This window comes from Bidens hawaiensis, unplaced genomic scaffold, assembly GCF_021521415.1.
Source record: "Bidens hawaiensis isolate Kalapana, Puna unplaced genomic scaffold, B.hawaiensis_p1.1 tig00027329_1, whole genome shotgun sequence".
In the NCBI taxonomy this organism is placed as follows: Eukaryota; Viridiplantae; Streptophyta; class Magnoliopsida; order Asterales; family Asteraceae; genus Bidens; species Bidens hawaiensis.
The window spans coordinates 18,756-31,541 of record NW_027494420.1 but is presented as its reverse complement, the minus strand read 5'-3'; the positions used below and the strand labels follow the sequence as shown (position 1 = coordinate 31,541).

General features: G+C 33.3%; 1 pseudogene; it reads left to right on the top strand.

Annotated features, from left to right (window-relative positions):
* Nucleotides 1-10,406: 10,406 nt before the first annotated feature.
* Nucleotides 10,407-11,879, top strand: LOC143575270 (UDP-glucuronate 4-epimerase 1 pseudogene; annotated as a pseudogene).
* The last annotated feature ends 907 nt before the right edge of the window (nt 11,880-12,786 follow it).

Genomic DNA, 12,786 nt, shown 5'->3' with positions numbered 1-12,786 from the left:
TGAAAATTTGGATGATTTTTAACGAGTTAATTATCCTTCTTGCAGACATAGTGTTTGGAAGAGCAACAACTACCAGGCATGTCTATGAAGTTTCAGCTTAGTGTGTAGTGAATGGCGCCATGCAAGGGGTTAAAGGTCAATGTTCATGTTCTTTTATGGAAATATTCCAGTTGAAAATTTATTACAGTACGCACTCTATTATAACGTTTTTGTGATCTTAGTAATAACCATAGGAGGTTTAAACCATGTAATCTCTCTAATAGCAGATTAATTAACGAATATGCTCTTTTAACGAATATACCTTTTTACATTTTAATTCTCTTCTAAAGCATGCTTATGCTGGAGATAACATGTTAATATGGGTGTTTGATTATGCATTTACACATGTTGCTTGTGGTTGTAGTTAGTATAGTCGAGTTAATGGGAGTTAAAACTTGTCTAAAGCTATTTGTGTATTATTATTATTATTGTTATTGTAATTGTTATTATATTTTTGTAAAGTTCACTGAATTCTATTTAAACAGAACATATTTCAGCAGAATTGTGAGTGGGCTGACGCTTGATATGACTTTGAGAATGGTATTTGGGGGGTATTAAATCAAATTTACCATCTTTATTCAAATAAAAAAGTACTATTATTTTCGGTATAGGGCGTCTTGAAAGTTTCATATGCAGATAGCAGACTATGAGGTTCCATTATATAGACGTCTACTACCGGTATAAATCAATTTCAATTCTTTGGTTTGGGTCGAGTTGAAACCAAGTTCTCCCAAACCGGGTTTAAAATATGTGTGTATGATGATATAATACAGGTGGAAATAGATTCACTACACTGATTGATGATGTTGGTGTTTCAAGCGAAGGCGGCAACTATTTGGACACGCCGGTGGAAATAGATTCACTACACTACTGTATTTTTGATCCCGGATACAAATGAGATAGTAGTCAGATAAGGAAAACCTTTCGATTCAGAAAGCCAATGCGCACGCATCAGGTATGTGATGCATTTGTTTTCAAAAAGCTACTACCAATTATTTATTGATAATATTATAACTTGTTAACTTATAACGAGATCTTAGATTTGCCTCATATCTTCTTAAGTAATATCATAATTGCAGTTATTTGTTTGCTCTATTTTTGTTGTTTGAGAGGTTAAAATGGTTTTTATTGTATTTTGTTAGCTGTTACAGGGTATGAGGGGGATCGTTATCCGTGCAACCGCATAGACATTTGGAATTAACATATCTGTTACCATTGTGGATTTTGTTCTGCAAGTGTTCAATGCTTTTCAAGACGGTTTATGCTCAGGTTAATCTTCTTTTGTGCCACCAAGATTATGTTAATTCCATCATATATTGAATTTGAAATCCCATTGTATTTGGTTAAGTGATTCAATGAAATCTTGTAGAGAATGAAGATATAGTATAATGGAGATGCTTTGGAAAAACAGCTGAGTTGTAATTCAGAGCCAAATCCAAAGATCCAAGAAATCAGAAACAATGTAGGCAACCGATGCGGTTGTGTAAATTGCTCATGCTAGGGACGAGATAGTTTAAACTTGCTATACGCGTTATTTCTTTCGCATTTCACAAGTTATTAAACGTTTAAATAAGTTTGGACATGTTATGTATTAGTTTAAACTTGAATTGAACTTGCTATGTATTATAGTTTTTTGTGTTCGGTTACACATATGTGTATTATGTATTAATTTGAACATACTATGGACTTATTTGGATTTGGTTGGTATGTGTTTATAAAATATTCTTTTTTTTAATGAAGCCAACTTTATAAATTAAAACGAACCTGAGTTCGAGCTCAAAATTTTAGCTTATTTCAAAATTGAGCCAAGCTTGCCATGGCTCGCTCGGCAGTCGGCTCATGAAAACTCCTATGGGAGGAAAGTGATAAAAAATGTTGTGAAGTGTCACCGTCGTCGCATCACGCGGGTTTTTACTAATATATATATATATATATACACACGACAATTTCATTTCATTAAATTTATATGATTTTACATATATATTACGTTTTATATATGTTTCATCCGTGTTTAACACGGGTACTATCTTAGTAAAATAATATGAGAATCACAAACCTATTATTTTGTTGAGACATAAATTACATTTTATTATTAACTAGTGTTTTACCTGGCGTGTTGCGCCAAGGCAGAACGGTAAAACCTGGACAATGGTAAAACCCAAGTGTTGTTGGTCGCAAGTGCTGAGGCGGTAAATCGACGCAAATTCGGTCGGTTTTGTTTCCGTGTGTTATTGTACAGGAACTAAAACCAAAATAAAAAAAAATTGAGGTGGACCAATGGGGTGGCGTCGGCCGGTAAAACTTGGGCGTTAGTAAAACCCGACTGTTGTCGATCCCGGACGGTGAGTCTACACAAATTCGGTTGGAATATGTCACGTTCTTTACGGTATCGGAACTAAAAAATAAACGAAATCGGCAACGGCCGGATTTTATCAGTTTTGTTATGGTATTAGAATTAAAACAAAACGCTTTGAGTCTACTCGAACTCAGTCGATTTCTGTCACGTTCGTTATGGTACCAGAACTAAAATAAAATTAACATTCGGTCGGACCGAAACTAAAACAAACCAAAAATGAAACTGACCAAATCGAGACTTTGCGGCACCCAACTTTTTAATTGTATTATATAATAATAAATTTATAGTAAATTTATATCGTTATTATATATCCACCGCCCAAAGTTGGACTTGGCTAACTGCAGGCATTTGTCGTTAAACTCATTTAAATATTTTGTATTTTTTAAAGGTTCAAAAATATATATATTATTTCTTTTTTGTATTTTTATTCGCTCAAAATGTGACTTATTATTGGAGAATCTGAAAAACTAGGAACGGAAAGATGTTTGAAGGCAAAGAAGTCATTATTGAAGATATCATTGGAGACATAAAGTCGCTTGGTTTTTTTTAAAAAGTTGGTGTAAAAATAGAGTTTTAGATTGGTCGAAATGGTGTAATTTTGAGCTTATGTAACGATGTTTCGTTGTTTTGGGTTGCTCTTTGGGTTGTGGAGGAAGCTGTTCGGTTGTTGTTCGATGTTTTTGTTTTTTATAAAAGGTTATAGTTGAAAAAAAATCATTTATTTTCACGTGTGGCCATCTCGATTCTCATTACAATTAACAAGATTCATCCTCTAATTCAAACATCTTTTAGATTTCATCCCTAGATCTCACCTAAAACTTTTATTCTTGTGTTTATTATTAATTCAAATTTGTTGTACAAAAATTACGGGTTTGATATCTTGTTTTAAGAAGTTGTATTCAATCTAGTGGAGTCGGGTTTGAACTTGTAAAATTTATTTCAGGAGTTATTACGAAATATATATTATATTTTGAGAGTTCCTTGGACCCTCTTAATTTACTAGTGTAGACAAAAAGTTCTAGTTTTGACTTTGATGGTATTAAAATAAAACATAAAACAAGGTTTATAATAGAGAATTCTAGTTTTGACTTTGATGGTATTAAAATAAAAAAAATAAAACATAAAACAAGGTTTATAATAGAGAAAATTGCTTTTCAAGAGAGAGAAAAACAAAAGTAGCCCGTGAGGTTTAGTTTTCCAAAAATAATCATCGAAATTCAACTTTCACTTGATATTGAGATTTTCCCCGTGAGTTTTCGTGGGCCAATCAAGATCTGTCATGTGTCATGCATTCCCTACCACGCAAGTTTTCATCCAAAATCCGTCTGAAACGTTACTTTTCACATCAAATTTAACTTGATGAAAACCAACTTTAATGTGATGTTTCAAGCTGTTTCCGTCTCCAACGTGAATTTTCAAAAAAGATGGTTTTTAAAGTTTTTTTGAAATTCATCCCCAAAGATGAATTTCATTTGAATTTTGTCTTTTTAAAAAATCATGTTCATCATCTTCTTCATCCAACTCCAAACATTTCATCCGCCCTCTAATGCTACCGGACACCACCACAACCACCTACCACCACCATGAAACTTGAGCCGAACCATGTTCCTCCGCCGCTACCACCGCCACCACCACCGCCATTAACAACAATATCGTGGATGTCCGTGGTGGCGGTGGTGGTGACGGTGACCGGAATAATCACCTTCATCATTAGTTAATGGCGGTCACCTTCATCATTATTCCGGTCACCGTAACCGCCACCGTCTGATTCTATTTATTCAATTTCAACATGAATTAAATGTTATATATCTAAAAATAAATCATGGATGGATTCATATGAGAGTGAGAGAAGAAGAACATGGTTGTTGAATTGATCATTATCTCATGGATGGATTTCATATGAATGTTTATTATCTCATTGATGGATTCATAGGAATGTTCATAGAAAAAAAACATAAGGATAATAGAAGAAGATAATGAACATTCCTATGAAATTCATCTTGTCTATTGAATTGTAATCAAAATTCGTCTCCGAAGTTGAAATTCGTCTTTGAAGATGAATTTCAAAAAAACTTTAAAAACCATAAATTTGAAAACTCACGTTGGAGACGGAAACAGCTTGAAACATCACGTTAAAGTTGGTTTTCATCAGGATAGATTTGATGTAAAAATTAACGTTTAAGACAGATTTGGGATGAAAACTTGTGTGGTAGGTGGGAATGCATAACATATCACAGATCTTAATTGGTCCACGAAAACTCAGGGGAAAATCCCAATGTCACGTGGAAGTTGGATTTCAAGAGCTATTTTTGGAAAACTAAATCTCACGGCCTACTTTTGCTTTTCTTTCTCTTTAAAAGGGCTATTTAGGTAATTTTCTCGTAATCAAATAAAGCTTACAAATATAAAATTGCGTTTTGCAAGTTATGTTGTGGTATAATACCGTTTCCGTACTGATAGTGAAAAATACCTAAAAAGTAGGGGTGGCAATCTTGACCCAAACTCTTTCAAATGAGTCAATTTGAGTCATTTTAAAAGTTAAATAAGTTGGTTTGGGTAAAAGGTTTAAATAAATGGGTCAAAATGAGTCATTTGAAATTCCATCCTTTTATTTTCGAGTCAAAATGGGTCGACAAGTTCAAAGAAATGGGTCGATGTGGGTTAGTGTCCTAAGGAAATGTGATAGGTTTCGGATCAGAACGGGTTATCGTATATGACAGGTTTCGGCACGAAACGGGTTTTAGATTGGAACGGGTTCGGTTCAGGTTTCCAGCCAACACGAGTTTTCACCCATGACGTGTTGGGTTTTGGTTTCTTTTGTTTCTTTTTGGTCGATTCCGGACTCGTTTTTGTTTGTTTTTTCAGTTTTTTTTGTTCGGTTTGAATTCTTATTGTTTCGTTTTGATTGATTTTTTCGATTTCGATTGATGTGGTCCGGCTTTGGCTTTTTTTTCTTTGTTTCATTTTCGTCGAATCTTTCGGTTTCGGTTCGATTCTAGGTGGTTTTTTTTAATGAAACGAGAACAACGTAGGAAACATTTTAGTGTTTTTATTTTTTTTGTTTATGATTTATATTTTGAGTTATAATTTTTTTATTATTATTTTTGAATATTTTTTTGAGGGTTTTTTATCTTAATAGAAAACCCCTAAAAAAAATTCAAAAAAATAATAAAAAAAATCATAACTTAAAATATAAATAAAAAACAAAAAATCTAAAAAACTAAAATGTTTCCGCCGTTATTCTCGTTAACAAAAAAAAAAAAAAAAAAAAACCCTCAAAACCCGGTTCGACCCTAACCTATTTCGACCCAAACCAAAACAACCTTTTTTTAATTGACCCATTTTGACCCAAACTCATTATGACCCATACTCGTTTTGACCCTTGACTCATTTCAATCCATGACTCGTTCGACCCACCCAACCCATTTGCCACCTCTACTAAAAAGTATACCAAAACTAATTTGTATAGAAGCCACAACCATTAAAGTGAATATTGGTACCGACGTTCGATGGCACCAGTTTAGTAAAATGTTAAGTGTATTGCAACATAAAAAAACTATTTACAAAGTTGTCTTGCATACTTCAAAAAATAAAATCATGATATGTTTAAAGGAATATTAACTTGTGTGCTTATAGTGATTTTTCCATTTGAAATGACGAAACATATATAAATTGTTCAATTTTGCAAACATTCCCTGACATAGTCTACAATGATATTAAGATCGATTCACCATTTTAAATGAAAGATCCGAGATCACGAAGAAACCAAACATTTTCAATTTTCCATCTTTCCATCTCTCTCCTAAAAACAATTAAAGCATTTCACTTTTTCCTAACTAATAGAAAATCGTTTTACTCATATGCCTTTATCTTAGTTCTTTGTAATTATGGGTTTTAACCATATACCCTTTTAACATAGATGAGTGTAATGACTTATTTATTATGTGTTTTGTACACCTAATTTCTACCATGAGTAATGATATCATGCCTTATCGTTCATCACACTTACTAGACGCTAAAGGAGTCACAAAATATTTGTGAACTTTTTTTCTTTAAAAAATGATATGTTAGCTTAAGAAAATTTCGAGAATCGCAGTGTAGACAGCCGCATAGACCTGCTATTGCGTGACGACAGTCGCAGAGGCAAAGGATGTGTTAATGCTTGGAGCCTCAACTTTTGTGTCTTAAATGAGCGAACAATGACTGAGTTAAAAGAGTAAAAAGGTAATTCACTAATTGCTAATAAATCTTTTAACTAAAAAGTATAGAGGTAATTCACTAATTGCTCATAAATCTTTTAACGTTCATCCACTCCATGCGTCAAGCATGTTACGACTAAGTAGGTAGTGTGAACAGTGCATGTATTTTATAAAAACTTAAGAGAAACCATAATACAAACTTACCACGTGAACTATCAAAGTATCAATGCAGTTAGAAAGTTTATTCTATGAACATATATTTCTTCTATAATCTAATGAAAATATACAAAACCTATAGTACTAATAACATCAAACGTCATTTCCATTTTAATGGGTGGTAAGGTAGTTATGTGTACTTGTGTAGAATAATAAGTTAAAGGTTTAATTCTTAACGAAAAGAATGGATGGATAGATAAACCGGTTAAAATTCAGTTTAAACGTATTTATTATTTCATTTTTCTTTGTCTTTCATTTATTCCTTTCCTTTTTCTCTCTTTTTATATTCCATCTTTAACTTTTTCTTTTTTTACTTCCTTTAAATGAATGAATTTGTATATTTAATTTAAAGCTTTCTTATGAAGAATCTAAAGTATTAATCGAAATGATTAGGAATTATAGAAAGATAAATATACATATAAAGATTAAATAGCATATAAAAAGACTATAAATCTATTTAGAAAGGTATATAGACTTATTTGGAACTTCATGAATGTTGTACATAAAAGCTCTAAACACAAGTTATAGATCATTCAAATGAATAGATCATAACCGTTTAATTTGGTAAGAAACTAACTAAAGCCACTCTAGAAACAATTAGTAAATGTATGTTATGATGTTTTGTTAACAAAACAAAGTGCTCTTGTTTTATTCTCTTTTGTGTGATACCCTTTTGTGCGATGAATTGTTAGGGTAGAGGAGAGAATGCATCTCGCTCCTCTTGTATCCTAGTCCAGATATGTTGTAGTAGTGTTCATGCTCTTTAACATTATGTCTCATGTTCGGCTCCTTAACACTCTTCTTTGTTGCATCGTCAAATCAATATTGTTTCTTCATTCTCTCCATCCCACGTCCCTCGTCCCGTCCTCAACCTTTTTTTCCTATCCTCTAGCTCATCCCATCCATGTTCTTTCCAAACCAATTTTATCCCTCTTACATGTAGTAAAACCAACTTAAAAGTTTCGTGCTTTGAATTTATGAATATAAATAACAATAAGTTATATGCAAAAATGGTATTTTGGAGTTTAGATAGAAAAATATAAGTATAAGTGGTATATAATGATTAGAAAATGATAACTTAAGGGTATAGCCATCTTAAACAAAACTATTAGAGCTATATTACCAAAATCCCTAATAAAGGTTTAAGATATGAAACACCAACTATACCTACAAAAATTCTTAATGTTTTAACTTTATAGAAAAAAACTATTATATTAAAACAAAATACAGTTTTTTATATATTTATGCCAAAATAACTTCCAATTGTTTCATCTATCTTACACTTTTGGAATTAAAATATAAAACAAAATTATGTATCAATTATAATATTATTGTGCTGAAACAAGAAATATACATTATATTATTAAGTTTAAATATAAATATATATGACCGCCCAAAGTTGGAGTTGCAGACAAATGTCGGTTGCCTCATTTCTAGCCGATATATTGTTTTCTTTTTACAAATTGGAACCATTCTCAATTATAAGCACGTGCATACTTCTACAATTTTTAATCCTAAGTAAATAAAAACACCACTTTTCCTTATTAACACAAAGATAACCAAAGTAGCTTTTGAAATATACTCCTCGAATTATTTATTGGTTAATTTGTGAAACTTTAACTCGCATTACTTTGATGAAGATAAACATCAAATGCTATTAGACTAAGAGGCCACCGGCGTCACCGTATCAGCTGCCCCACCCTATTGACATGTTCACATGTATATTATCAGCCTGTGGTCTCCTTTCCTTCTTTTGTCTAGCAAGTACGGCCAGAAAGTAGTGTTCAATATGAATCACTTAGGTAGACATGCTAATTATCTTTTGGTTTATATGAACTTATGTGAATCATACTAGACGAAGTTAGAAAGATGAACACACATATGTAACACACGAAATTTATGAACTATTAGAACTCCAACACATAATTTTGGAGTGAAGAAAACATCCAAAGGAGTTATAGAGTGTGGTGAGAATTGAGATAAAGAATACAAATTATGTTTTAGTTTGGATTGGATTTGGCTAGAAGCCACATACGCCGGGTTAACCTAGTAAGCTTCTGAATTGACTACTTTGTTTTTCTCATACCTTTTTTATTTGTATTTGTCAAAATTTAAACTCACTGAATAATTTACATTGAAAATTATTTTTAAAAAAATGTTGACATGTAATGTATTTTAAGTTCTACTTTTTTATAGACAGTAAAATTTTCATATTTATATAGAGTTTATTTGGTACCAAGTTACTAGTTTAACATTAAGATGAAATTCTTTGTTGATCTTTGCATTGATTGGCTGAGAGATATGAAATTTGATTGGATTAATATTTTCCTTATTCACCAATCACCAACATTTGACTATTTTAGTCACACAATTGCTAATCAATTTGAAACATGTTTTAATTCGTATTGTACAACCAAGTAATGCTCAGTTTTCTCTTTTCCTCTCATTTTTTCCCAACAATAAAAAACTATAAATCTTTTAAGGGATTTAAAGACTCAATTGATCACTCGATTTTTGGTGGATGAAACACTAGGGCGCTAAGATGACTGTCGAATTCATCTACATCATCATATTCTTCTTCCTCCCAATTTAGATACTCCAACATCAACGAAACAATTTTTCCGATGCCCTATCCTTCTGTTGCTCTTCCCGCTCCGCTTGCAATAGTTCAGTGCCCCGCTCCCATCACTCGTAGGCGTATACCATGCTCCATCCACTTTCATCCATATACTTTCCTTAGTTCCAACAAGTAAAACCTGTCATTATCGATTTTCCACTTTTATGTAGAGTAAACCTAACACTTACAGATATTTCGGCGACTTTAGACAATCAATCAGATTAAAAACAACAACCTTACCATAATGTATTTCAAGTCAACCTTTTCTCTCTCTCTCTCTTTTTATTATTTTGGTCAATTTCATTTTTGTTATTTAGAATTTGATTGTTATGTTCATATGATTTAAGAAACTGTTGGAATTCCTTCATTTTTCCATGTTAAATTGATCCCAGTTTTGCCAATCTCTTGTTTTATACTAATACCAAAACTAGTATTAAAAATTCATATACCAAGATCTTTATAAAAGAAAAAAAAACCTATAAACACATTGCCTAAAGCAACATATCCAATTCTATACAAATCAAACTCATTTAATATCCAAGTTAATTCAACCGCGTATATAATAATAAAACCATATCCAATTAAATATTTTCCCTAATAATATCACTACATCTTTACAGGGTGAAATTATTTTTCTTTTTCCACAAAAACAAGATTTTTGACCAATATAAACACTTTCCATTTCATTAATTAACACACTTCATTATATTAATATTATTACTATTCTAATAAATCATGGGCACCATGTTCAGTTCAGTCCACTGAATTTAACACCTCTTATTAGCTGTTAGTTTCCCCCAATATAATATTATTCATTTACATTCAATTTAATAATAATAATAATATTAATTTACAATTTCACTCCCTCTAAATTCCCTCTGTCTTCGAGCTGGCGACCCGTTCACGCGTATACTCTCCCTATATAATCTTACACCCATCTTCTTCTTCCCTCAGGTACGCTCGAAAAAACCCTAATTTCGATCTTACCTTCAGATCACCACCAATTCCCAAAATTGAACCCACTTTCCTTCAATTCAACACCTCAATTGCAAAACCAACTTTTCAATTTCACCGACAATGGAAGATCAGCTGCTGCCGTCAACTCCGGGCAAGATCAAGTCCGACCGCCGGACTTTCCACCGGTGCTTCGCCTCCACCAGCACCATGTTCTTATGGGCTTTGTTCTTAATCGCCTTAACGGCGTCGTATTTAAGCTTTTTAGCCTCCGGTAACAAGTACTTGTCCCGTGGGGCCCACTGGGAGAAAAGGGTTATTTCCTCGGCGGAGATTCGCCGGAAAAACGGGCTGTCGGTTTTGGTCACCGGCACCGGCGGGTTTGTCGGGTCACACGTGGCGCTCGCGTTGAAGAAGCGAGGTGACGGTGTCGTCGGGATTGATAACTTTAATGATTATTATGACCGGAATCTGAAATGGTCTCGCCGGAATATGCTGGAATCTAAGGGGGTGTTTATTGTTGAAGCGGATATTAATGACCGGCGTATGTTAGCAAAGCTGTTTGATACTGTGGGGTTTACGCACGTCATGCACTTGGCTGCGCAGGCGGGCGTACGATACGCCATGGAAAACCCTAATTCTTATGTGCATAGTAATATTGCGGGTTTGGTGACATTACTTGAGCAATGTAAGCAAGCGAACCCGCAACCCGCGGTCGTGTGGGCGAGTTCGAGTTCGGTTTACGGGTTAAACGAGAAGGTACCGTTTTCCGAGTCGGATAAGACGGACCAACCCGCTTCGTTGTACGCGGCCACGAAGAAAGCGGGGGAGGAGATCGCGCATACGTATAATCATATTTACGGGTTGTCGATAACCGGGTTAAGGTTTTTCACGGTTTACGGGCCGTGGGGCCGGCCTGACATGGCATATTTTTCGTTTACGAAGAATATTTTACAGGGTAAACCGATAACAGTGTACCGAGGGAAAGGTGGGGTTGACTTGGCGCGGGATTTTACATATATTGATGATGTTGTGAAAGGGTGTGTCGCGTCGTTGGATACCGCGGGGAAAAGTACCGGGTCGGGTGGGAAGAAACGTGGGTCTGCCCCGTATAGGATTTTTAATTTAGGGAATACTTCACCGGTGACTGTGCCAGCGTTGGTTGGGATATTGGAGAAGAATTTGAAGATGAAGGCGAAGAAGAATGTGGTGGATATGCCTGGAAATGGTGACGTTCCGTTTACACACGCGAATATAAGTTTGGCTCGACGAGAACTTGGGTATAAGCCGACGACGGATTTGGCGACAGGGTTGAAGAAGTTTGTTAAGTGGTATCTTTGGTATTATGGTCATAATCAAGTGAAAACTAAATCTGTACATTCATAGTTGTGTTTTGTGTTTTAGTTTTAGGATTTTTTTTATTTATTTTATGAAAAAACTCTAAGAAGTAAACGATCTCATGAGCATGATTCTTTGCTTGAAATGAGAATGACTTTTTTTAATTTACCTTTGTAAGCTGTGAACACAAGTTCCGTTTGATTAATATTATACATTTAATTTATTTGTGTTTATATTTACTTTCTTTTTATATAGATGATGATCATTTAGGTTGTCTAAATGTATTCAATCGTAAATCATTAATTTTATTCTTTTTCAGCGAGGTATAATGATTAAGTGAAGGTCAAATCTACACATTCATATTTTTGATTTGTTTCTTATTTTTAGAATTTTATTTTGAATGAGAAAAGAAGGAAAAGATCTCATTAGCATATTCTTTGCTTAAGTTCAGGATGATTAAAAAAAAATTATTCTTATCTTCTTTTTTAATTTATATTTATTTTGACATTTGTAAGTTTAGATAAAAGTCTCTTAATTTTTATACTTCTAATTTAAATGTGTATACATCCATGATTTAGGTTACCTTACATTTAGTGTTCTTTCATTCTTTTTCATCCAGGTTTAACGTTTACATGCACATAATTGTATATTCAAAAAGAAAAAAATCTCAACATAGTTATAGTTTAACGGACAGTTTGATTTACAAAACCGGTTTTAAGTTTAAATAAGACTACACTGTTAAATAGCTAACGCCAACCTTATGAATTTCGAACTAGCCAGTTTGACCGGCCTGGCTCGTCTAGTGGCTCAGTCATTATATATTCAAAGAATCAAAGAAGTATATTATCACATTTATATTATTTTTATTTTACATAACAATTTAAAGCTTTAGGAAATGTAAAGTGAAATTTTTCCTGAATTTATTTGAACATTTCTAGAGAACGCGTCTTCTATGGATGTTGATTAACTCCATGTGACTTCTATGAGTGCTAACTGTCAAGTGTCAATAACTAAACAACATATACTTTTTTAATAAGAAGCTCAAAAAGTCTAAAATTAGCGTAACA